The 24,267-nt window shown below is 35.2% G+C and overlaps 2 protein-coding genes across 4 annotated transcripts in view; both read left to right on the plus strand.

The window, feature by feature from the left end:
• The window catches only part of ZNF407 (zinc finger protein 407), a 654,777-nt gene that overhangs the window by 577,758 nt on the left and 52,752 nt on the right, over positions 1 to 24,267 (plus strand). The window lies entirely within an intron of this gene.
• The window catches only part of LOC141498371 (EF-hand calcium-binding domain-containing protein 11-like), a 73,286-nt gene that overhangs the window by 24,354 nt on the left and 24,665 nt on the right, over positions 1 to 24,267 (plus strand). The window contains exon 1 of the mRNA XM_074201489.1: positions 1 to 24,267. This exon is cut by the window's left edge and continues 24,354 nt beyond it; it is cut by the window's right edge and continues 24,665 nt beyond it. The gene's annotated coding sequence lies outside the window, so the exon portion shown is untranslated.

Here is a 24,267-nt window from a genome sequence, read left to right on the forward strand (position 1 = left end):
TACTATAGTTCTCATCAAAAGTACCCTAGCAAAAAACAGTAGATTTATCACTTCAATTACTGGAATTTCACATTTAGTTTAAAGAGACATGTTTCTATAATGTGACAGGCTTTACAGATTTTGAACTTCAGACATTTCAGCTATCAGAATAATCGGAAAGAGATATAAATGAAAGCAATTGTTTTAGTTTTACAACTTTTAATGCTGTCTACTGGCAATAAATGAAGTAGGCATTAAACTGATGGTCTTGACCAAATGTATTTTTAAAAGGCCTTTTTAAATCTCTTTTTTAGAATCATCTGATAATGGGCAGAAACAGTATTGAACTGTATTAATTTAATAATCACCAACTCATTTTTGTTTTACTAATTGGAAAAAGTACCAGTGAATTACATTCTAAAAGCATATACAAAATACTACTTGTATTATTTATAAATATTAGTCAAACAAAATTTTGTTCATTTCTCTGATAAAGAAGTGTTATTTGGATAGTGCCCTGGACTCTGGGTTAGAAAATATGATCTGTTCCTGCCTTAGCTGCTTTGCTATCCTGAACTTGTTTTCTCATTTTTTCAAATGGGAAAAATTCTACTGTTTTTCCTGATCTCTAATAATTCAACCCTTAGATCTATCAGGAGACTTGGTAATATTTGTAAATTATTCTATGAAAATTAAATTGCAAAATTACAAAATTAATTCATAATCAAAGACTTTTAGACCAAGAAGACTTTTAGACTCCAGAATCCCATAAATCTAACCCATATTTCACCAAAAATCCCTTCTAAAAAATTTTAATAAGTGCTCAGCAGTCCTGACTCCTAATGAGATGTAAGCCATGAAATCTTGTTATCTCCCCATTTTATTTTAAAATTTCTATATTTCTGGGTTTCTCCTATTACTCCTGAATCTGCTTCTTTTTATGACTTCTATACTTGGCTCCTAGTTCTGCCTTCTGGAGGCCAAGCAGGACCAGTACAATTTTACTCTTCTATGTAACAGCTCTCCCCTACTCCCTCTCCCATTTTCTTTTCTAATCTAAATAATCAGATCTTTCAACTAATCTTCATATGAAGTGATCTTGAGGCTCTTCACTATTCTTGCCAAAGGCTCTGCTGACTCCTCAGTGTCCTCTTTAAAGATGTGGTACTCAAAAGGACACATTAGTTCCACATGGGTTATGACTAAGATCATCAGAACTATCATACCTTTCCTCTCTTTCTGAACACTATCCTGCTTAATACAGTTTGAGATGGCATTAGCCGTTTTTGGTTGCTATACTATTGAAAGATATAGATAGACAGACAGACAGACAGACAGACAGACAGACACACACACACACACACACACACACACACACGGTGCAGTGGATAGAGCACTGAAACAATAAACCTTAAACATGGACCTTACCAGTTTTCTATCCACTATACCATGTTGCTCCTGCTATACTAAGTATTATAGAGAGCAGCTAAGTGGTGCAATGGATGGAGCATTGGTCTTGGGGTTAGGAGGGAGGGAGCTTGAATTCAGCACCAAGACACTTGACACATTTTAGCTGTGTGGCTTTGGACAAATGATTTAACCCTGATTGCCCCACATCCTGGACCATCTCCAGTTGTCCTGATTCATATTTGGCCACTGGATCCAGATGACTCTTGAGGAGAAAATGAGACTGGTAAGTTAACACAGAACCCCTCACTCAAATCTAATTCATGTGCATGTTATGACATCCCTCCCTGATGTCATGGTCCTCTTCAAGAACAAAGGACAAGACAAATTCACTAAAACTGCTTGATCTCTTTGCGTAGAAACTATTTCTACTTGTGTAATTTATTATTTGAAATTGTGTATAAAAATGTAATATCTTCCTACTAAATTTCATCTTAGTAGATTTGGATCCAAGTCTCAGTTATTCATTATCTTTTTGGGTCTCAACTCAATTGGCTCTTCTTTCCAGCTTTGTGCCATCTGTGAATTTTAATGTCTGAAAAGAGGTGGAACACTTTTAGGTCTGTTGGACAAGAAGTAGCTTATTTGGGACAAGAAGGCATAATAAAAGTATTTCAATTTACTGGTTCCATTGAAACCTAAGAATAATTAGAAGTTATATCAAGGCAATTTAGCTGAATCTGTGGGTGATTCTAGAGAAGTAGAGTGGGGACAGAATCTTCCAGAAACAAGACCACATCAGTAGACAGATGTCCAATAGGGAAGATGTTTGGAATATAATAATGCTTCTTAAGAGCATTAACCTCATCGATAATAAGTTCCTCAAATAATCTCTTGGTTATCCCTCTAAAAAAGACTTTAGCTTAACCCTTGCTGCTACCAATCAGCCCTTTTATTCATTTGCCACATTTCCCATAGTCTCTATTTTAAACTTCTCCCTCTTCATAAGTTTCCTATTCTCCTGTTCTCTACATTCTCAGCCACTGGTTTTGCCACCTCCTTTACTAAGAATCGCAAGATCATCTGACATGAGTTCTTGTAGTTCTGCTCCTTCATCTCTCAAAATTATTCTGGGTCATTTTTTTTTCTTTCCATAATATCCTGGATGATTTCCTGCCGGCTAAGACTAACATCTTCACCTTTGACCCCATTCTTTGTCTTCCCTAGTACTTTAAACCAGCAGTCTTTCAGATGCATTTACTAAATAACTTTGCATGGAAAGCCACTATGGAATGCTGTGGTAGGAACACTAGTTTTAGAGTCAGAAGGCCTGCTTTTAATCCTGACTCTTGCTTATCAGGTGATCCTAGGCCTTCTCTGAGCCTTAATTTTTCTCTCTGCAAAATGGGAGTAACACTAAAATATTGGTCTTACAAGTTGTTAGGTGAATCAAATTAGGTAATGCTCTTCAAGTACCATGTAAATTGTAAGATATTACATAAATGAAAGCTATTTTTTTAGCCTAAAACTGAATTCATCTTCCTTAAGAATTATGTTTCTCTTTTTTATGAGTTCTTTTTTAAAAAATTTTTATTAATGGCATCACAGTTTACCTTTTTACCCATGACCTTAAGCTCAGAGTCATCTTTGAATCTCCCTCCTGTCTCAAAGCTCACATGAAGTCAGTTACTAAGTTATATTGAATTTATCACTGTAGAATCTATTTATTTTTCCCTTCCCTACTGTTCCAATTGTCATTATCTCAGGAGCTCATTTCATCTCTTCTGGACTATAATAGGAGTCATCTAACACCAAATCCTCCATCTTTTACACTACTGACAAATTAATCTTCTTAATACACTTATGATTCCATTTATCTAATGTTCAAAACCACATGTTTCCCACTGTTAAAGACATAATTCCATAGCCTGGCATTCAAGGCCTCTCACAGTTTGACTCCAACTTGTCTTTCTAACTTTATTGCCTTCCACATGTACCCTATGTGTTTTTTAAACTAAACTACTCAGCACGAATGTTTCCTATGCTTTCATACCCCTGTGCCTTTGTTCACAACATTTTCTATATCTATAATCTTCCCTTTTTACTCTTGAAATTTCACCTGTCCTTACAAATTCAACTTAGATGTCACTTCCTTCCATAAGTTCTATATAAATAATGCCAATTATTATTGTTCTCATTTGAATGAGTTTAGATAGAAATTGTTCTGGGACAGGTAGTCGGCCTCCTATCATTCTTTTATGTTTAATGCTCATCAAACTATTACATAGGTAGATGAAAATGATTACTTTTTGTAATTGAATACAAATATTGTATTGTAAGGTTCACTAAACAAATCTTCAGAACAACTCTAGTAGTTGACAAAGTAAGTCTTAGGAGATGTACTTTTTCTTGCTCACTTGTGATTTTGATTTCTTTAGTTAATTCTCTACATTCTGAGAGCTTTTCATTCTACAAAGTTTGAAGGTTATGTATATTTGATATGACAACAATTTTTAAAAAACAAACCTATGTTTTTCAATATTTAGGGGTTAATATTGCATCACCTAGATTGTTGTGAGCAATAGTTTTATTTGTGATGATGTTTCTAGTTGTAATAGGTTATTAAATGATCAAGTTATTTGGGACGTTGATTTTATTTTGTATTTGTATTTATAATACAGGGTTTAGTCTGTTGTTGTTGTTGATGTAAATTCTTCCAAGTGGAAATGAGTTTTCTTTCCTAAGATTTTTTTCTTTGCAAGTTATTCACATTGAAAGCTCTCTGAAGGCAAGGACACTCACTTCTGCTTCCTTTTTTTTTTTTTTTTTTAGGATTTTGCAAGGCAGTGAGGTTAAGTGGCTTGCCCAAGGCCACACAGCTAAGTAATTATTAAGTGTCTGAGCCCGGTTTTGGACCCAGGTACTCCTGACTCCAGGGCCAGTGCTTTATCCACTGCGCCACCTAGCCGCCCTTCTGGTTCCTTTCTTATACACACTTCCTCCCACCTTCCACTCTCATCACCAGAAGCTAGTCCAACCTTTGGCTACTTCATAGCCATAGATCTTGCTGTTAACTCTTTGCAAAGATCTCTCCCAATCTTTGAGGAGGCAGAAAAAAGATAGAAGTAGGTATTGAACTTACATTAAAGAGCTTGGTAAATCTGAGTTCAAATGTGGACTCTGCTGTTTGCTATAAATATAGCTTTGGTTAAGTCACTTTTACTCTGAGACTGTTTCTTTATTTGGAGGATAACAAAAGGTTGGACTCTGTTCTCTAAGTAAGATACCTTTCAGCTCTAGTATTTTGTAATTTTTATCATTTTTGTGAATGTTATTGTATTAATGTCAGTAATATAACTGAAAAATCATACCAAAGCTTTCAGTAGGACTACTCAGCAAAGTATTATGAGTGAGAATAAAAGTATTCACAATTAGCAATGACTGAAAAAATTTTGAAGCAACTTTCTCTGATAAGTCTCATTTTTCAAACTTATAAATAATTGAGTAAAATTTATAAAAATAAGAGCCTTTCCCCAATTGAAAAATGATTAAAAGATATGAACAATTTCCAGATGAGGTTATCAATGTTACCTGTAGCTGTATTTTAAGAGTTCTTTTAAAAATTTTTACTCAATCACTATTTATTGGAGACATGCAAATTAAAACAATTCTGAGTTACTACCTAAAGCCTAATAAATTAGGACAGAAAAGGAAATGACAGATGTTGGAGGGATTGTAGGAAAACAAATCATTAATGTGCTGTTGGTGGAGCTGTGAGCAGTTTCAACCTTTCTATAGAGCAATTTGGGAACTATGGCCATAGGGCTATAAAACCATCATATTCTTTAAATTTTTTTTATTTATTTAAAGCAGTTAATAGGGTTAAAGTGACTTGCCCAAGGTCACACAGCTAGGTAATTATTAAATGTCTGAGGGCAGATTTGAACTCAGGTCTTCCTGACTCCAGGGCTAGTGCTTTATCCACTGCGCCACCTAGCTGCCACACCATGCATATCCTTTTGACCTACTAGATCTATATCCCAAAAGTTGAAAAACAAAAAGAAAAAGGACCTATAGCAACTCTTTTCTGTTGCCAAGGAATTAGAATTAAGTGAATGCGTATCATTTGGGAAATGACTAAACAAATTGTGTTTGGGTTTTTTTTTTTTTTTTGAGGTTTTTGTTTTTGTTTTTTTTGCAAGGCAATGGAGTTAAGTGATTTGCCCAAGGTCATACAGCTAGGCAATTATTAAGTGTCTGATACTGTATTTGAACTCAGTACTCCTGACTCCAAGGCCTGTGCTCTATCCACTGTGCCACCTAGTTGCCTCCTGAACAAATTTTGATATGAGATACTGATAGGATGCTATTATATTGCAAGAATGATGAGCAGGTTGCTTGCAGGAATAACCTGGAAAGACTTCCATGAACTGATGCAAAGTGGAATGTATTATATACAAAGTAACAGCAATATTATACGATAATCAGCTGTGATTGGCTCAGCTTTTCTCAGCAATAGGTAAAACCCAAGCCTAAAGAATGATATCCTTCCCCAGAGAAAGTGATGATGATCTCTGAATACAGATTGAAGGATACTTAATTTTTCTTTAGATTTCTTTTTTGGGGGGGTACTATTGTTTTCTTTTATAACAAGATTATTATGGAAATGTGTTACATGATGACACACATTTATAACCCATAACAAATGAATTGCATTCTCATTGGGGGGGTGGCAAGGGAGAGATTTTGGAGCTCAGAGTTTTAAAAATGACCACTGAAAATTATTTTTTTCATGTAACTGGGAAAAACAAAATACCAGAGAAATTAAGCGGGGGAGGGGAGGTAGCCAGAAGTTGTCAAAGAGGACTACAAAATATCTCTAAAATGGTAGTGATCCATGGTTGAACAAAGCAGCTAGAAATATATCACCTTGTAGACAGAAGGCCAGAAACTAGGAAATGAAATAGAGACTTGGGATATGTCTCTCTCCTTCCTCCATCTATGTAGTTCCCATAGGCCAGTGTCCATTTGAAAGACTATTTAGAGGAATCAAAAGACAAAAATGTGTTTCCATCAAGCTATTATTGTTCTCTCCTTTTTTCCCCCTTTCTGCATTCCCTTTTTCTCTATTCTCTATAGGAAATAGTATTAATTGTTAAGTGGGAGATATGTCTATGAAAGGGCAAAAGAAAATATTTGGACTCAAAGGAGGTTTTCATAAATATTTAAAGAAAGACATATTGTTTAGAAAGCTCAATTAGAAATTAGAGGACTTGACTTTGAATTCTTCTTTCATACTGACTGTCTGGCTATGGGCAAATCACTTTGTTTCTCTTGGCCAGTTTCTTTGTGATAAGGAGATTGGACTAGATGATCTTTAAGGATACTTCCAGCCCTAAATCTACTCTGAACCTATAAATCCATGTTGGGGGAAGAAGGCTAATGAAATTTTGGTACATGGATGTTACTATAATAAAAAACAACAAATATAGAGAATTGGAGAAGCATGGGAAGACATGAAATGATAGAAATTGAGGTAAGCAGAACCAAGAAACAATGTATACAAGGACTACAGAATGTTAACAGAAGGAATAGTAAAAACAAACAAACAAAACTGAGCGTTGTCTAATTATAATGACTTGACCCAGAGAAGTATTGATAAAAATGTTCCTCTCCCTTTGGTAGCAGAGGAACTCTGGGTTCTGGCAGTCATGGTTCATGTGGTAATTGATTTTGCTGAACTGTTTGCCCCCCTCTCTTAAAAGAAATACCATGGATTACTAGAAAGAGTAAAGAAATATGAAAATTAATGTGATATAACAACAAAAGTCATCGACACACACATTTTTTAATATAAATATTTTGTTTTCTAATTATATACAATAGTAGTTTCTACGAATCATGTTTTGCAAGGTTTTGAATTTTACAATTTTCCTCCCCTCCTTCCCTTCTCTCCCCCCTTCCCTCAACAGAAGGCAGTCTGGTAGTCTTTACATTTGTTTCCATGATATGCATATATCAAAACTGAATGTGTTGAGAGGAAAAAACATATCCTTAAGGAAGAAAGAAATTATTAGATATAGCAAAATTATATAATACATAAGAAAACTTTTTTAAAAATTGAAGATAATAATCTTTGGTCTTCATTTAAACTACACAGTGGTTTGTTTGGTTTTTTTTTTGATACAGATATTAATCTCCATCACAGATCCCCTAAAATTGCCCCTGATTATTGCACTGATGGAGTGAGCAAGCCCATCAAGATTCATCATCATCCCATGTTGTTGTTAGGCACACACAAACTTTTAAGAGATTTTCTGGATGTGAATTTTGGTAAGCAAGAATTATAGAGTATATCAAAAAATGAGAACACACCATTCCTTCTCAGTATTATTATAAACTCATTAAGGAGTGGCTGTGGATACTAGGCTAATAAATATTACTCAAGATTTACTCATACAAAATATTTTTTTCAAAGAAGGGAAATAATTAATCATCAGACTTGAAAACATAATCAGAGAGGGTCAGCTAAGTAGCACAGTGGATAGAGTACCAGCCCTGGAGTGAGGAGGATTTGAGCTCAAATCTGGTCTCAGACATTTGATGATAATATTTGTCCTTTGTTCTCAAAAATCATGACATCAGGGAGGTGATGACATGACAAGCACATGAATTAGATTTGAGTTAGGGTTGCTCCTCCAGAGCCATCTGGGTCCAGTGGCCAGATATGAATCAGGATGACTGGAGATGGTCATGGATGCAAGGTAATTGGGGTTGAGTGACTTTCCCAAGGTCATACAGCTAGTGAATATCAAGTCTGGATTTCAACTCCTGTCCTCCTGACACCAAGGCCACAGCTCAATCCACTGCTGTGTGACTTTGTGCAAGTCACTTAACCCCATTTGCCTAACAAGAGCCTAAAACAAAAAACAAAAACAAATCATAATCAGGTAATCAGTCCTATCATTTTATGATCTATCAGAGTTTCTATTCATAAAGACTATTCAGATTTAGCTCATTTAAGTAGAATCTCTATAGATCATATACTGTTTTAAGATAGGAATAATAGATTGTATGTGTATTTTATATATGGTACAGTACTGGAACAAAAACATTTATGAGGAATTTTATATAATCATTAAGTATCAAAAATCAAACTGCTGATTAATTGACTTGTAGGGTCATAAGTTTTATTTGATTTATAATATATTAGTATCGTTCCTACATATGCCATAGAAATTTTGGGAAAAGAGTATAACCAGGTTATTTTTAAATTTTTATTCAGTAGAAATTGAATTCTCACAGTGTTTTGCTGAGAAAGTGAAATAATGTATTATGAACTTCCATTGTAACACCCCCACATTATCGCAACAATGCTTATGGTGACTTCTTTCCCTTAATTTGTCAATTCACAATGTTTAAGAGGGAGAAAGTTCCCAGAGGAGATATGAAGAGATAGGATCTAAATGTAAGAGTGAGATTGGTGAGAAGTAGGGCTCTTATTCACTTTGGCATGTCATTTGCTGCAGTGCTATAAGACTAGAATTGTTTTCAATTATTAAGTAAATACTCATATGCATTTTTAATTAAAAAATTTGGTAATACTTAATACATAAAAGGTAAAACTTATTATCTTGCTGAGTATTCTTAAAGGAATTCTCTGAAACAATTTCATCTCACAGGCCTGTACTGTGGCAGATGTTTGCAAATCTTGGTGTAAAACTGATTGAAATATTTTAAGAAAACTGAAATAATGTCAGTGGCAAAATTTATTTTACCAAGTGCAGATGTAAGACATCAAGTTCTCAGACTGATGGCAGAATTAACAAAAAACACCATCTGGTTCAATAATTATCTGAAAATACCCATATTCTTGGATTTGTTTTAATATCACTTAGTTCCCAGCTTTATTTTATCAGAGTTTACACACCAACGAGAGTAGGTTGTGCAAAATGAAGACTATTTCCATCTGATCATTTAAAAAATGTGTTTTTGCATGAATAATGAATCTTTGAATTGTTACTAAACAAGCAAATTATTTGCGTATGTGTCACATCGGTTATCAAGTTTGCACATGTGACAGCTACAACAGCCGTCACGTAAAATGCATAGAGCTTAGAACCATATGTTTTTGCTTGACAAAAAGCTAAAACTCAAGATCAATTTTCAATATGGAATGCACAAATTAACACTTTAAAATGCACCACAATATGTACAGCTTGGCAAAATTTGCAGAAATAGCACGTTTCTAGATATTAACTGATATCTTTGGATTCGACCTTAAGGTATTCAATCATTTTGATTAAAAGACTGATTTCTCATAAAACCACAGTCTGTTGGAGGCGCAAAGCCAATGACATTTGAGCATTCATATATTTTCATAAACTTTGAACAATGTCAGTGAGACACCTCTTCAATCTTGGCCACACAACAGCAGGGTATTCAATCTTTCTTTAGCTTAAGACAGAAAATTTGAATATCAGCATAGGGTTATTAATGTGACAGTTCACATGGTGTGTGCACCATGTTGATTTTTTAGAAGCACATCTGTGAAATGTATAGAACTATCTGCTTTACTCTCTTGTTCCTTTCCCCAAAAAAATATTTTTACTAAAGCACAGATTTTTTATGATGCCAAGAAGCTCATAGGATTTCTTTGATATGAAAAACTAAAAAAGGAATCAACAAAAAACTGTCTTGTGATATGGATAGCTTATCACTTTTGCAATTTTTTAATACATGAAATATCATAGTAAGTCTGTTGCCATTTATATTTGTTCACATTTGAACTGCTAAATGATGATTTAGCAAAATTACAGATTCTTTAAATTGCTTTTTTAGATTTTTTTTAATGCCCAATAATTTGTCCTGTAGAAGGTGAGATGTGTAGCTTTGGGTATGCATTGTAAATAACAGTCAATGTTAAGTGTATTAACATCTACTTCTAATAACATGTCTCTCTTTAGTTTCACAAGCAGCCTGGGCAAAACCAGATGGGCTGTGATGAGAAGATGAGCAATTCTGTCTTGCCGAAACTGAAAACATGGCAACATTCCGTAAAGGAAAAAAAAAGCAAAGTGCATGTATTAATATATTGCAATATACCACAGATGTCTAAAAATTTTCAATTAAAAATTCATTCCCAGCCCTACCAAATTCATCCTATAAGAACAGAAAGTCCTACTGGACCATTAGAAGTACTGTATGATATGACTCATAGAAGTTTTAATAATATCCATTGTTATTAATCTTGGCTATATTCATTTTCTTATGGAATCATAGAATATTGAAAGTTTATGTGATATTCTACTTATCTTGCCATCATGCAGGGCAACAACTAAATCAACCCATGCAAAGGGAAACATTTCCCAGCTTTAAGTATTTTCTAAGGAGAGTCCATGGCTTCTCTCAGTAATACATTTAATAAACTTGTGTAAGATTATCTTAGATGTTGTGTAAAGTTTGGATTGGACAGTAGAAAGACTGGAGAACACACCTTGTATGCTATTCAAATGAGAATAAAGGAGCTTGCCAAGGAACAAAGTATAGAGAAAACAGATAATTATAGTAGATTGTCACAGAAACTATGTTTCAGGTGTTAGAGCAATAAATGAGGAAGCAAAGGTAGCTGGAATAGAACTCTTTCTAGAAGTTTATTATTGGAGGGGAGGAGGAAGACAGACAATAGCTTGAAATGAAAGTATGACATAGAGAAGGGATTTTTAGTATGTGGAGACCTGTAACATTTTTGTAAATGGTGGGAAGAGTAAGGGCTGTGGTGACAAATCTATTGAAATGGAAAGTTTTGTGAAGAGGAGATTGCTACAAGATTGGGATTTAGAAAGAGGCATTTAATGTGGAGGAGGTCTACCTTATCCTCCAAAAGGCCAGAAATTTCTAAGAACTTTTGAAATACAAAGAAAGGGACATAAGGAAATTTGCTTCAGAAAGCTTCAGAGCTCTTCTACTGAACCTGAACCTTAGAGGGAAGGAGAGGGGAATAATCCTTTGCTAAGAACCTGTAGGGTAAGGGCTCTGGAGGGTGTCCCAGGAAGCATAGAAGACACAGGAACCCCCATCATGGTGTGCCCTCTTCAGTGAGGGTGCTACACTCTATGTACAAGGAAGAATTGAAGGAGCTCAAAGGAAACGTGACATAATTGTTCTCATGGACTGTTTGTGCTCATATTGGTCTGATTGGACACAGTCAGACACAATATATTTTGTTTCATTTTGGTCTTCTTTGTTATCAGAGGACAAGAACCCACCATTTGTATAGTAGACATTGTGCTAGATGCTTTATAAATATGATCTCAACCCTCTGAGATAGATGCCATTATTATCCTAATTTTACAATTAAGGATACCAAGTCAGAGTAAGTGATTTTCCCAAAATCACTTAGCTGGCAAGTTTCTTAAGCTGGATTTGAGTTCAGGTCTTCCTGACTCTAATCCCAATACTCTATCTACTGTACCATCTAACTCACCTAAGGAGGAGTTATGAACTTAACAGGAAAATACTTAGAAATGGCTGCTACAAATATTGTGTTAGACAGTCCATAAGGAATGGAAGAAAAAAAAAAAACCCAAGTCTTGTGTAGCTAGTACAAATTTGTCATAGACCAAAACAAAGTGGAGCACTTCCAGGGTTGAGGATTAGCTTGTATGTCAAGAAAGTAAGGAATTTTATAATGAAGGAAAATTATCATTGGAATGATTGAACATAGATTTAACCCTGTAAAGACTGAGAAGTAGAACATGAGTGATATGGTACCAAGAAGAGATCAAAGCCTCAGAGGTCATAATGACAGCAGAAAGCAGGTGTATATGAGGAGCAAGGATGGAGGAAAAAAGCAGAGAAAAAGAAATTATGGTCAGGGAAATTTTGAAGGTTGAGCTTTTCTGAATGATCGTAGTCTTGTGTATGACCCTCCAGATGAATGGAAATGGTGGATTAGAGGTAGAGCAGTCAAATTAAGGACCTAAGAAACCAAAGGGTTTGAGATGATCAATGTGTTCATTGAAGTTGCCAGGAATGATGTCAGTGGATGATGATGATGTTGATGTTTGTCCTTTATTCTCTAAGAAGACTGTGGCATCAAAGAGGTGATGCCAAGACAAGTACATGAATTGGATTTGAGTGAGGGGGTTCTGTGTTAAGTCACCAGCCTCACTTTCTCCTCTAGAGCTATCTGATATGTATCAGGATGACTGGAAATGACCCCAGATTTGAGGCAATGAGGGTAAAACTTGCCCAAGACTAGACAGTTAGTATGTGTCAAGTGTCTGAGACTGGATTCAAGCTCCCATCCTCCTGATTCCAAGACCAGTGCTCTATCCACTGTCATGTTTGAAAGGGGTACTAAAATCTCTGAAAAAATGGATTTTCCTAGAGATGAATAGCTCATGATGTCAAGAATCAGGGAAAGCCTTTTTTAGGCGGTGTGATTTTAAAAGGGAAGAAGTTGACTTGTTAGGGACAGAGAGGTGTCTAAAAGTGACAGTTGAAAGGATAGAGGATGCAGACACTTCCTACTGGATTTGTGAGTGGAAATGTGTGAAAGAAGACCTCTTGTTAGTATGGAGACGACCTCACACAAGATGTTGTTCCCTCCAAGGAAAATCACTTAGTAAAGGAAGAGATCCAGGCTATAGGGAAGTTTCTTAGCAGTTGAGAGGAAGTTCTTCAAGGGTAGAATGGAAAGAGAGGGAGATTGCAATGGGACTGAGATGAAGTAAGATATTAAAATAATGAATGAGGATCAGTTTGGATGAAATAGTAGTTTGGTTAATAATATAGAGAGAGGTTTATTCACTACATGGGGCCAGAAAAGTACAGAGTAGTACTAGGACAAATGTATATCATCTACATAGTACTGGGATGGACTTAGAAGATGAGCTTTAAAGACCTTTGAGTACGTGATCTCAAATCCTTGTCCGTATTCCCAAAATAGGTAGGCAAAATACCAGGAGAAATGATTTATATTAAAATAGAATTCTTATTTTGGGAGCACTAGACTCATAGATTTTCCTTCTAAAACACAAAAAGTTTTATTGTTTCACTTTGCTTTTATCAAAGAAGGTAGTAAACTGGTGTAGAGGCTGCATATGGATTTAAGGATGAGGATTTGAATTCTTGCTCTGCTCATACTTTGTGGTCTTATACAAGTCACTTAATCTCTGGGTTTCAATTTCTTCATCTGCAAAATGAAGGCGTTGGGCTTGGTGATCCTAAGCTTCCTTATAGCTGTAAATTCTGTGACTTATGGAAACCCCAAACCTGGTAATATTTCAGAAAATTCTAAGGAAATTATTCATTTATTCCTATAGATTCATTTTAAACTTATTTTTGTTATCATTAATGAGATAAGTTGGTTCATGTCTCCAATACTCAAAACAGTTTGGGTTTTTTTTTTGGCAAGGCAATGGGGTTAAGTGACTTGCCCAAGGTCACACAGCTAGGTAATTATTATCTGAGGTCAGATTTGAACTCAGTTTCTCCTGACTCCAGGATCAGTGCTCTATCCACTGCATCATCTAGCTGTCCCTAAATCTAACAATTTTTATTTAAATTCACATTATGTAATTTTCTTTGTATTTTTATCCCTTGAAGACCATTATTAGAAGTTCATCCTTGCCAATTTCTCATAGTACAGATCAAATTGGGTTCCTTTATAAAATAACTAGAATAATGAATGATTTGGAAATCATCAGTTAACTGTTTCCTTGTCAACTTTGTCAAGTCTGCTGAGTGTGAAGTGGAACCTCAGAGTTAATTTAATTTTCATTTCTCTAAATAGTGATTTAGAATCTTTTTTCCCCCCATAAGACCATTGATATTTTGGATTTCTTCCTTTGAAAACTGGCTTAAAGCAGTGATTCTTTTTTAGTTTTTGCAAGGCAAATGGGGTTAAGTGGCTTGCCCAAGGCCACACAGCTAGGTAATTATTAAGTGTCTGAGACCGGATTTGAACCCAGGTACTCCTGACTCCAGGGCCGGTGCTTTATCCACTGCACCACCTAACCACCCCTTAAAGCAGTGATTCTTTACTCTGGATCCATCCCCCGCCCCCAAAAGGAGCATGAATAGATTTCAAGGGAGAGAGGATAAGATTGAAATATAATTGATTTTCCTTATAATGTTATATTTTTATTTTATGCACTTAAAACATTTTTCTAAGGAGTCCATAAGCTTCACCAAACTATCTGAGGGGATCTCTATACACAAACAATAGTTAAGAATCTCTGGTTTAGAAGGTTAAAGTTATAGAGCTTGTATTATTTTTACCTCAAACACTAAAGCTTTTATATATTTTTCATGGCATGAATGTAATTTTAAAATGCAACACTTGAGGGCAAATGGCATGCTATAATATAGTTGAGGGAAGAAAGTTGTCAATAGCATATTTGTTTTGTTATACCCTTGGATTTGTTCTTCATTCTCTTTAGGTAGTAGCACAATGAAACTGTGATTAGCTCTCTCCATTTGTCAGGAGAGAGTGTGTTTCTGTTTCACTTCACAGATGTTTATATTGCCCTGTGAATAGCATTTACTAACAACCTCACTATGGTAATGTAGTAGGGCAGCTTTTCTCTCTACTTATTGGGGGGGGGGGGTCCATTCCTTAAGTACCCTCATTCATTGCCTATGTCCGTTTGCTTCAACATGTAGTTGATTGCCTGTTTTTATGGTCTGATGCCTTTTTTTGTGTGAAGCATTGCCAACCGGTGTGAGGACACTGAGCAGGTACTTAAAGATGTCAAACAGCTGCAATTTTAGCAACAAGAAATAGCTTCAAAAATTAACTCAACAAAATATTAAATTTAAGGATAAATTCTTACAATAAAGCTCCTTTTTTGGAGGAGTACTAAGAAGAATGATGTCCAAATAATGAGGATAACACTTACCTTTGGTTCATATTTTTAAAACATGTAAGAATAATAATTGCTAAATGTAAAATAAATGTCAATAATACAAAATTTATAAAAAAGTTTAACAAAAATAGATATGCTTTGTCAAATTAATTAGGTATTAACAAGAAATATTTCTGGGGAAAAGTTTTAAGAATCATATTTTTTTTGTCTGGAAGACAATAATATTTAGAGATGAGATAGTCTCAGTAATATAGTTGCACTGAGTTTATTCCTGTACAGCAAATTTTTAGACTGGAGTTATTAACATTTTACCATGGTTCTAATCAGGTTACCTTGTAGTCTAGCCAGTAATAATCTAAGCCATAATTGATTTCATATTTTGACTTTGAAAAGTATTCAGTCCAATTCACAAACAATTTTTAAGTGATTGCTGCACACAAGACTTAGGACTAGGTACAAGGGAGTCAACAACAAAACAAAGAAATAATCCCTAATTTTAATGAGCTTATATTCCTTTTCAAGGCTATAACATAAAATGTGTGTATTTGAGAAGGAAAGAAAGAACATTAAAAACTAAAGGATTTAGCAGAGGCATTTAAGTAACTGAGCCTTGAAGAAAGGGATTCTCAGAGTCAGAGATGAGGATGGAATTTAGAACTTGACTCACTATCTTTACCTCATTTCCTGCCCTTCTATCTTGGGACTTTAGGGTAGCTAGATGGTGCAGTGGATAGAGCACTGGCCTTGGAGTCAGGAGAACAGGAGTTTGACATTGTGCAAGACTGAAGATTTGATCTTACATACAAAACCATACACATACATACTTATGCATATAAATATACATATATTTATAAGTCTATGAGTTATCTTAATAGAATAATAGTGATATAGATCATAGTATTTGTGAGTTTTGGGGGAAAGAAAGAGAAGGGGGGAGAAAGAGGTCAAGGAGGGAGAAAGGGATATTTACTAGCTGTGTGACCTTAAGTCACTTAACCCTAATCGCCTCCTATTCAGAGTCATCTCCAGTTGTCCTGATTTCTATCTGGCCACTGGACCCAGATGGCACTGGAGGAGAAAGTGAGACTGGTGACTTAGCATAGCACCTCCCACTGCACTCAAATTCAGTTCCTGTGTGCTTGTTATGGCATCACCTCCCTAATGTCATGTCCTTCAAGAATGAAGGACAGCCATTATTTTTATTATTATTATCTTGGGACTTTAAAATTAATATAGATTGGGGATTTTAAACCTAGGATTCAGGAATGTTTTTGAAATTAATTTGATAACTATTTCAATATTATTGGTTTCCTTTGCAATCCTATGTATTTTAACTTCTGCATTTATTAAGAATCTGCTATGACCGAGGCATTGTGCTAAGTGCCAGATACAAAGAAATGATAAAAACAGTTTCATTATTCTAAGAAGGGGTCTTCACCAGATCACTGAACTTCACCACACTAATGTAAGGAGCTATGACAAAGTTCTCTGGCACAGATACTCCCTCAGACTCTCTAACCTCCCAATTCTTCAGTCTTTAAGACTTACTCCTTCACCCAACCTCAGTAAAATGTAATTGATGATCACACTCTAGATTTTACTAGTGTTCCCCTTCCCTAGTTAGAAACCATGACTTTTTCCTATCTGAGTATAACCTATCATTTCACTCCTTACTTCTCACCCCTCCAAAACTTATCCTTGAACCTCCACCCCCGCTATACTTTCTCAGATTTCACTTTTATCCTGCTCTAATATCAGTCTGGTAATTAGCCATTTCTAATCTCCAATGTAAGCAAACCTGGTGTTGCAGTGGATAGAGCACCAGTCCTGGAGTCAGGAAGATCTGCATTCAAATCCAGTCTCAGACACTTGCTAGCTCTGTGACCCTTGGCAAGCCACTCAATCCCTATTTTTCCTTAGTTCATCTGTAAAATAGTAACACTCTGGAGAAAGAAATGGCAAATCATTCTAATATCTTTGCGAAGAAAATCTCATTGGTATAGTCCATGGAGTCACAGAGTTGGACATGACAGCAACTGACAGTGTCCTCTGCTCTAGAATTCTTTGCCCTTTTTTACTGTCACTGCTTCTTTCTTGCCAAAATTCATACCACCGTCTATCTCCTCTATTTCTTTCTATAATGATAGCTAATATTTATATAGACCTACTATGTATAAGGCACTGTGATAAGTGCTTTTCAAATATTATCTGATCCTCACAACAACTCTGGGACATATATACTATTTTTATCCCCATTTTTTTGAGGCAACCAGTTTAATTGACTTGCCCTGGGTCATGAGCCACTGAATGCAACTGGAAGAAATCTTACAACTAAACATATTACAAATTCATGGTATTCAACCTCAGTCCCTTACTGCAATAATGGAGTTTTATTTCTCCCTGATTAATTTATCTTTCTCCCCAAAGAAGGTACTGCAAACTTCTCTCTTGCTCATAGTTTTCCTCATTCTTTTTCTGTCAACTGAAAAGTTTGTATATTTACTCAAAAGAATTAAGATTGTTCAAGATAAGCTCCCTTCATATCAAAGCACCTTGACATCATTTTGCTATATTCCCCTAATATCTGACAGTAAGGTGGTTCTTCTCCTTGCCAATACTAACACCTCTGCTTGATTCCTTCCTTCTTTTCCAACATATCATCAGTATCTCTTGGTTTTCCTCTGCTTATCTTTCATGTCAAAGATCCTGATTACGAGGTTTTGACTTAGGCCCTCTTCTCTCTCTCCTTGTCTGTCTCTCTCTCTCTCTCTCCTTGTCTGTCTGTCTGTCTGTCTGTCTGTCTGTCTGTCTGTCTGTCTCTCTCTCTCTCTCTCTCTCTCTCTCTCTCTCTCCCTCTCCCTCTCCCTCTCCCTCTCCCTCTCCCTCTCCCTCCCTCCCTCCACCCTTCTCTCCCTCCTTGACCTCTTCTCTCTCTCTCTCTTTTTCTCCCCTCAACCTCATAAATCCTATGATCTATATCACTAGTATTCTATTCAGATAACTCATAGACTTATAAATACATGTATATTTATATACATAAGTATGTATGTGTGTGGTTTTGTATATAAGATCAAATCTTCAGTCTTGCACAATCAAATGCATATTGGACATTTCAAACTGATTATCTCAAACTCAATATATCCAAAAATGATCTGTTATCTCTCTTGACCTCCAACACTTCCTTCTTTGAAACTTCTGCATTTCTGTCAACCTTCCAGTCTCCCAGTTTATAACCTCAACTCTGGATTTGATACCTTACTCTTCCTCACCTCACATATCCAATTCATTGCCAAAAGTTATCATGTCTTTTGTTTCCAATCTTTTCTCTGTGATCATATGCCTACCATCTTGGCTTAGGCCTTCACCACTTCTTATCTATTACCTCAAGAATCTAATATAAAATTCTCTGATATCTAAAGCCTTTCAGTACTAGGTCCCTACCTACCGTTCTAGTATTCTTACAACTGATTCCTCCTCTATATGCTTTTTGATCCAGTGACCCTTGTCTTCTTGTTCTTCTTCATACAAGACACTCCATCTCCTGACTGTCCCACAATTCTTGGTCTCCCAACTTTCCTGGTTTCTTTGAGGTCTTAGTTAAAATCCTACCTTTTACAAAAGACTTTATCTGATCCTTCTTAATGCTAGTGTCTTCCCTTAATTTATCATGCATACATCCTGCTTGTGTATAGTTGTTTGCATGTTGTTTCCCCATTGGAATATGAATTGCTTTGGGATTTTACCATTTCTTTGTATCTGGCACTTAGCACAATGCCTCGGTCATAGTAGATTCTTAATAAATATATGTTGAGTTAAGCTAAATTATTGCAAGTCTCCTAATTGCTTTCCCTCTCACAGGAATCTTGCCACTTCCATCCTACATACTTCTGTGTACATAATTTTCTTATGGTTCTGGCTATGTGACTTTTTTTACTTAATTAACATTAGTGGCTTCCTATTTCCTCAAGAATCAAATATAAATTTCTATTTTTAGTTTTGAATGCCTTGTACTACTTGCCCACAACCTACTTTCCACCCTGTATAGATAATATTCTTCCTTCTGAAGTACTTTCTAGCCAACTTAACCTTCTTTATGACCTTCACACTCAAGATTCTGTCTTCCATCTCTACATCTTTACACCTGAGGTTCCCACATGCCTGAATTGCCCTCTCTCTTTATTATCTCTTCAGAGAGTCTTTCCCTTTAATATATAATTTAAGCACTACCTTCTGTATGAAGTCTTTTTTTTTTTTTTTTTTAAGGTTTTTTGCAAGGCAGTGGGATTAAGCAACTTGCCCAAGGCCACACAGCTAGGTAATTATTAAGTGTCTGAGACCGGATTTGGAATCAGGTACTCCTGACTCCAGGCCCGGTGCTGTATCCACTGTGCAACCTAGCCACTCCCCACCCCCGTATGAAGTCTCTGTTATCTCTCAATTGCTAATAACCCACTTTCCCAAACTACCTTGTATTAATTTAACTACTTTATATTTGTGTCTTTTCACTTTATATTTATGATGGATATATTTACTGTTATCTTTTCCCCTGGATTAGACTCTTGTGAAAAGAGATTATTTCATTATTTGTACTTTTATCTCCACCTAGCACAGTGCCTTGGCATATTATAGGCATTTAAAAAATATTTGTTGATTAATTGCTTTGTTGGGTCCAGTCATGGAGGACTCACTATGTTTCATATTTCAGCTAAATTGGTCCATGTGCTCTTTCCTGAACTCAGAACTCCATCTCGTATAAGAAAAATAATGGGCAGTAAACTTCGGAAGGTCAGCTAGGGCCAGAGAGTTTTAGGTGTCAAGGCTTTAAATGCCAAGTTGAGGAGTTTATGTTTTATGCTATTAGGTTCTTGAACAAAAGAGAGGCATTCCATTTAGGAAGATTATTTTGGCAGCTGAATAGAAGAAACTTAAAGCCAGCAATACAATTAAAATCTTACAAAAAGTCAAATAAAAAGTGATAAGGATTTGAAATGGAGTGTGGTTTAACTGGAGTCTAAAGGCTTAGAAGATTATGGAGGAAGAATTGACAGATTCTGGAAACTGAGTGAATTTGTGAACTGAAATAATGGCATGATTAAGTGACTGGAAGGATGGTGATGAACTCAATAGAAATAAGGAGATTTGGATGAGAGATATCTTTAAGTTACAAGACATTAATGTCCATTTTGTATTTTGAATTGGCAACAGAACATGCACCAATAAGTACTTGGTGATGAAAGGCTAGATCTTAGGGGAGAAAATAGCTGAATATATAGACCTGGGACTCATTTACATAAAATTGAGGCAAATTTCCTGACACAAGGATAGCATCTAATAAATTTTTATTCAATAGAGATGATAATTGATCACATCTTAGCATATAAGATTATGCAGAGATGTAGGGAAAAAAGTCTAGGACAGAGCATTGGAGACATACTCATCCAGAAATGGTTGAACGTGAACTATGAGTCAATGAAGGAAACAAAACTAAAAGAGAGTGATCAGGCAGGTGGAAAAGCCAGGAGGCAGCAATGTCCCTAAGAAGAAGAAGAAGAAAATAGTATCCAGGGGGAATGATCAGAAGATGAATACTGCAGGATGAATGCTGCAGAAAGGGTGAGAAGGATGAAGACTAAGAAATGGTTGTCAATGGTAATTCATAATTTAAAATAATTACCTAACTTTACCTCAGAATTCATGATTTTATACTACTGTTTTAACTATATATGGGAAGTAGATTGAATTATAGTTTACTTGATATAGGGATCATTTTTTTTATCAAAATATTTTGGAATCACTTCTACAATTCAAAGCTTTAGAGAGGTGTCAAGAAAAGCCATGTCAAACTCAAATAGAAATAGATCCCTGCAGACTGCATTTTCACTTAGTTTTCTATTTTATATTTCCAGATATATTATATTATACTATATTTTAATATAAATATTCTATATTTATAGAACTATATTTCTATAATCTATATTCTATATATTAATTTAATTTTTGTTAAACAGCTCCAAATTATATTTTAATCTGTTTGGGCTTCATTGGGGAATTTTGTCTCCTTTGGCACCCTTAATCTAAAGCACCTAAATCTAAAAACTGGGAAATATTCCTATTTTTCACATAGCCAGAAAATACTAAGTATTCAATAGTTAAAATTTCTTAGGGAAAAAAAAGAAACAAACCATATATGAATTAAAAATCAACCTTATGTAGAAAATTTTAAAATAAGCTATGTAAATACCATTTGAAAACATAACCATTTGATTTACTATCTAATCTAGATATTTTATACATTTTTCCCAATTTATGCTACTCACAATATGTGCATTATGAGAGGAAATAGTTCTTTCAAAGTCATGTAATGGATTAAGTAATTTCACAAATTGTCTGGTAAGTGCAAAAACTTTCATATTATTGCTATAATTTTAGTGTCATGGTCTAATTACTATAGATTATTTGTTCAAAACCAAGTCTTAGCAGGGCTGTTTAGCCTGACAAAGAGTAAACTTGAGGATGGGGCTGGGCCTAACTTTCTGTCAGTATTTAAACTACTGTCATGTGGAAAAGAGAAGACTGTTTTTTCTCCCAGTGGTCAGAAATAAGGTCAAAAGATGGACATTTGAGACTCAGATTTCACTTTTTTTTTTTTTGCTGTGAAAAGCTTTGAATCCATCATTAGTTATTCAAAAGTAAAATAGATCACTTCAAGAAGTAGTGGTTCCCCTCTCACAAAAAATTTTCAGAGGTTGCCTGTCAGTGCTATAGAAAGGTTCCTTAGATTAGTTTATCTCTGAAGTTCATTCTAACTTTTCTGTTCTTTGATTTTCATGACATAATGCATGAAATGTAATGATGTACTTGTTTCTGATAATTTTCACAAATTCTCGAATCATGTGACTTTCAACAGTTACAACAACCTAAATGATACCACACTACATTGACAGCTAAAAATTTCAGTCCAAAGTAAGGATTTTCCACCAATTAGGGAGGGTGGATGAGAGAGAATTTGAGAGTCAAAAATATGGGAGGAACAAATGTGCACTGACCTCCACTGAGATCTGAACAGCAATTTTGAGAGACTAGCATTTCCATTTTAATGAGACTGATTATCTTAATAACTGACATTTATATATAGCCTTTTTAAGGTTGGCAAAGCCTTTTGCATACATTATCCTGGTTGATCCTCATAATAGCATTGTTAGGTGGGAACTACAGGTATTACTATCCATTAATCATTTGCCAAATTTTATCTTTTTGTCTGTATCTTTCATATCTATCTGCTTCTCCAATTCATATGGCTACCCATCCTCACCTCACTCCTAGACAATTGCCATAGGCTTCTAAGTGATCTCTCTGCCTCAGTTTCTTGCCTTGTCTAAATTAAATTAAATACATAGCTGCTCAATTTTCTTAAAGATCCTATCTGATTATGTCATTCTTCTGATCAGTAAATTTACTAATTCTCTTTTGCCTTTGGGATCAACTAAAAACAACTTTACCCCAGGCTACCTTCCCAACATTGTTATGTATTACTTTCCCTTTTCTACCTCCATAGCCCACTCACTGGCCTACATACTGTTCATCCCATACTAGGTTCCATATCTTTCCTTTACCTCCTTATTTTCCATGCTTGAAATGCAGTCCTACCTCACCTCTCTTCTCTTAGAAACCTTTGTTTTTTTCCAAAAGCCAACTCTTTTGGGTTTGATCTACCCAGGTAGTGCCTCCTCTCTTCTTCACAGTTGCTTTGTATTTTATATATTCTTATATTTGTGCATATTATCTCTCCCCATAGAATATAAGCTACTTCAGGGCTGTTTCATTTTTATATTTGTATCCCCAATGCCTAGAATAATAATAGGTGATTGTTGATTGATTCATTGATTGCCAATCCCACATAGAAGTAGAAGTTGTAGAATTCAAACCTCTATCCTTTCTTACTCCAAATCCTGCACCGTTTTCTTCCTAATGTTTCCCATTTCTTAACCTTCTAAAGAGGAAATAAATGACAGTTTTTTTGGTTTGTTTTATTTAGAGAGTTTATGGCATCCTAGAATGTAAGCAGTTGTCTCCTATAATTTCAATCATTTGCTTGTTTCCCCTTCAACAAATAGCAATGGTATTCACTCCTTAACATAAGGTAAATTTACCTGTGTCATCAATCAGTAGAATCTGACCTGAGAGCAATGATGTAGTTCTACAAATACTACTTTATAGCTTTCAGGGTATAGTCTTGAGATGATAGGAATATGTCTCTAGTGTTTAGATTACTGACCTGCAAAGAAGAAGCAAGAATCCTAAAGGAAGTATGTTCTTCCATTCCAATTAATTCTATTGATCAATATGATTATATGCTGGATGCTATTTTAAAATGTGGTATTAACTAGTAAATAAATAAAATTAATGTAATAATGTTCCTAAATCACATTCACTTGATTAATATTTTATTCCTTTTTATTCCTTAGTTCAGCTATATTTGAAATGCTGTAATGACTCTAGGGTTTTTTTTTCCTTCCTCCCCCTCCCCCATTCCTGATAAAGGAGAAATTAACAAGAATCTGCAAACCCTCCCCACCCCCAAGGACATAGATAGTCTTAGGGTGTGGAGAAAATTGATCAAAATATTAATTAGACTTTTGTTTTGCTAGTTTGCATTAGACAGATGGAGTTCTGATCTTTAACAGCACCATGACTCATGAAACTGCTTGTGTACTAAAATGCCATTATTAACACAACAGTAGTTTTCAGCAGTTGGTAATTATTGGCATAATTAAACATTTATCAAGAAACGAGTATTTATCATTCATTAAACTTTCATTAAAAATCCATCTTGGTGGCTAGATTAGCCAGTGATTTTCAAGCGATAACTTCTTAACTTCTGGCAGGATTATGGAACATTTTGGTAATAAAGAAAGTTGTACATAAGGTGACGTTCCAGTAATTAGGGACAATTATAAGATTTTGGATTCATTTACATTGAAGCTTTTTAAAATTTTTATTTTATATA

The sequence above is a fragment of the Macrotis lagotis genome, chromosome X (genome assembly GCF_037893015.1).
Source record: "Macrotis lagotis isolate mMagLag1 chromosome X, bilby.v1.9.chrom.fasta, whole genome shotgun sequence".
In the NCBI taxonomy this organism is placed as follows: domain Eukaryota; kingdom Metazoa; phylum Chordata; class Mammalia; order Peramelemorphia; family Peramelidae; genus Macrotis; species Macrotis lagotis.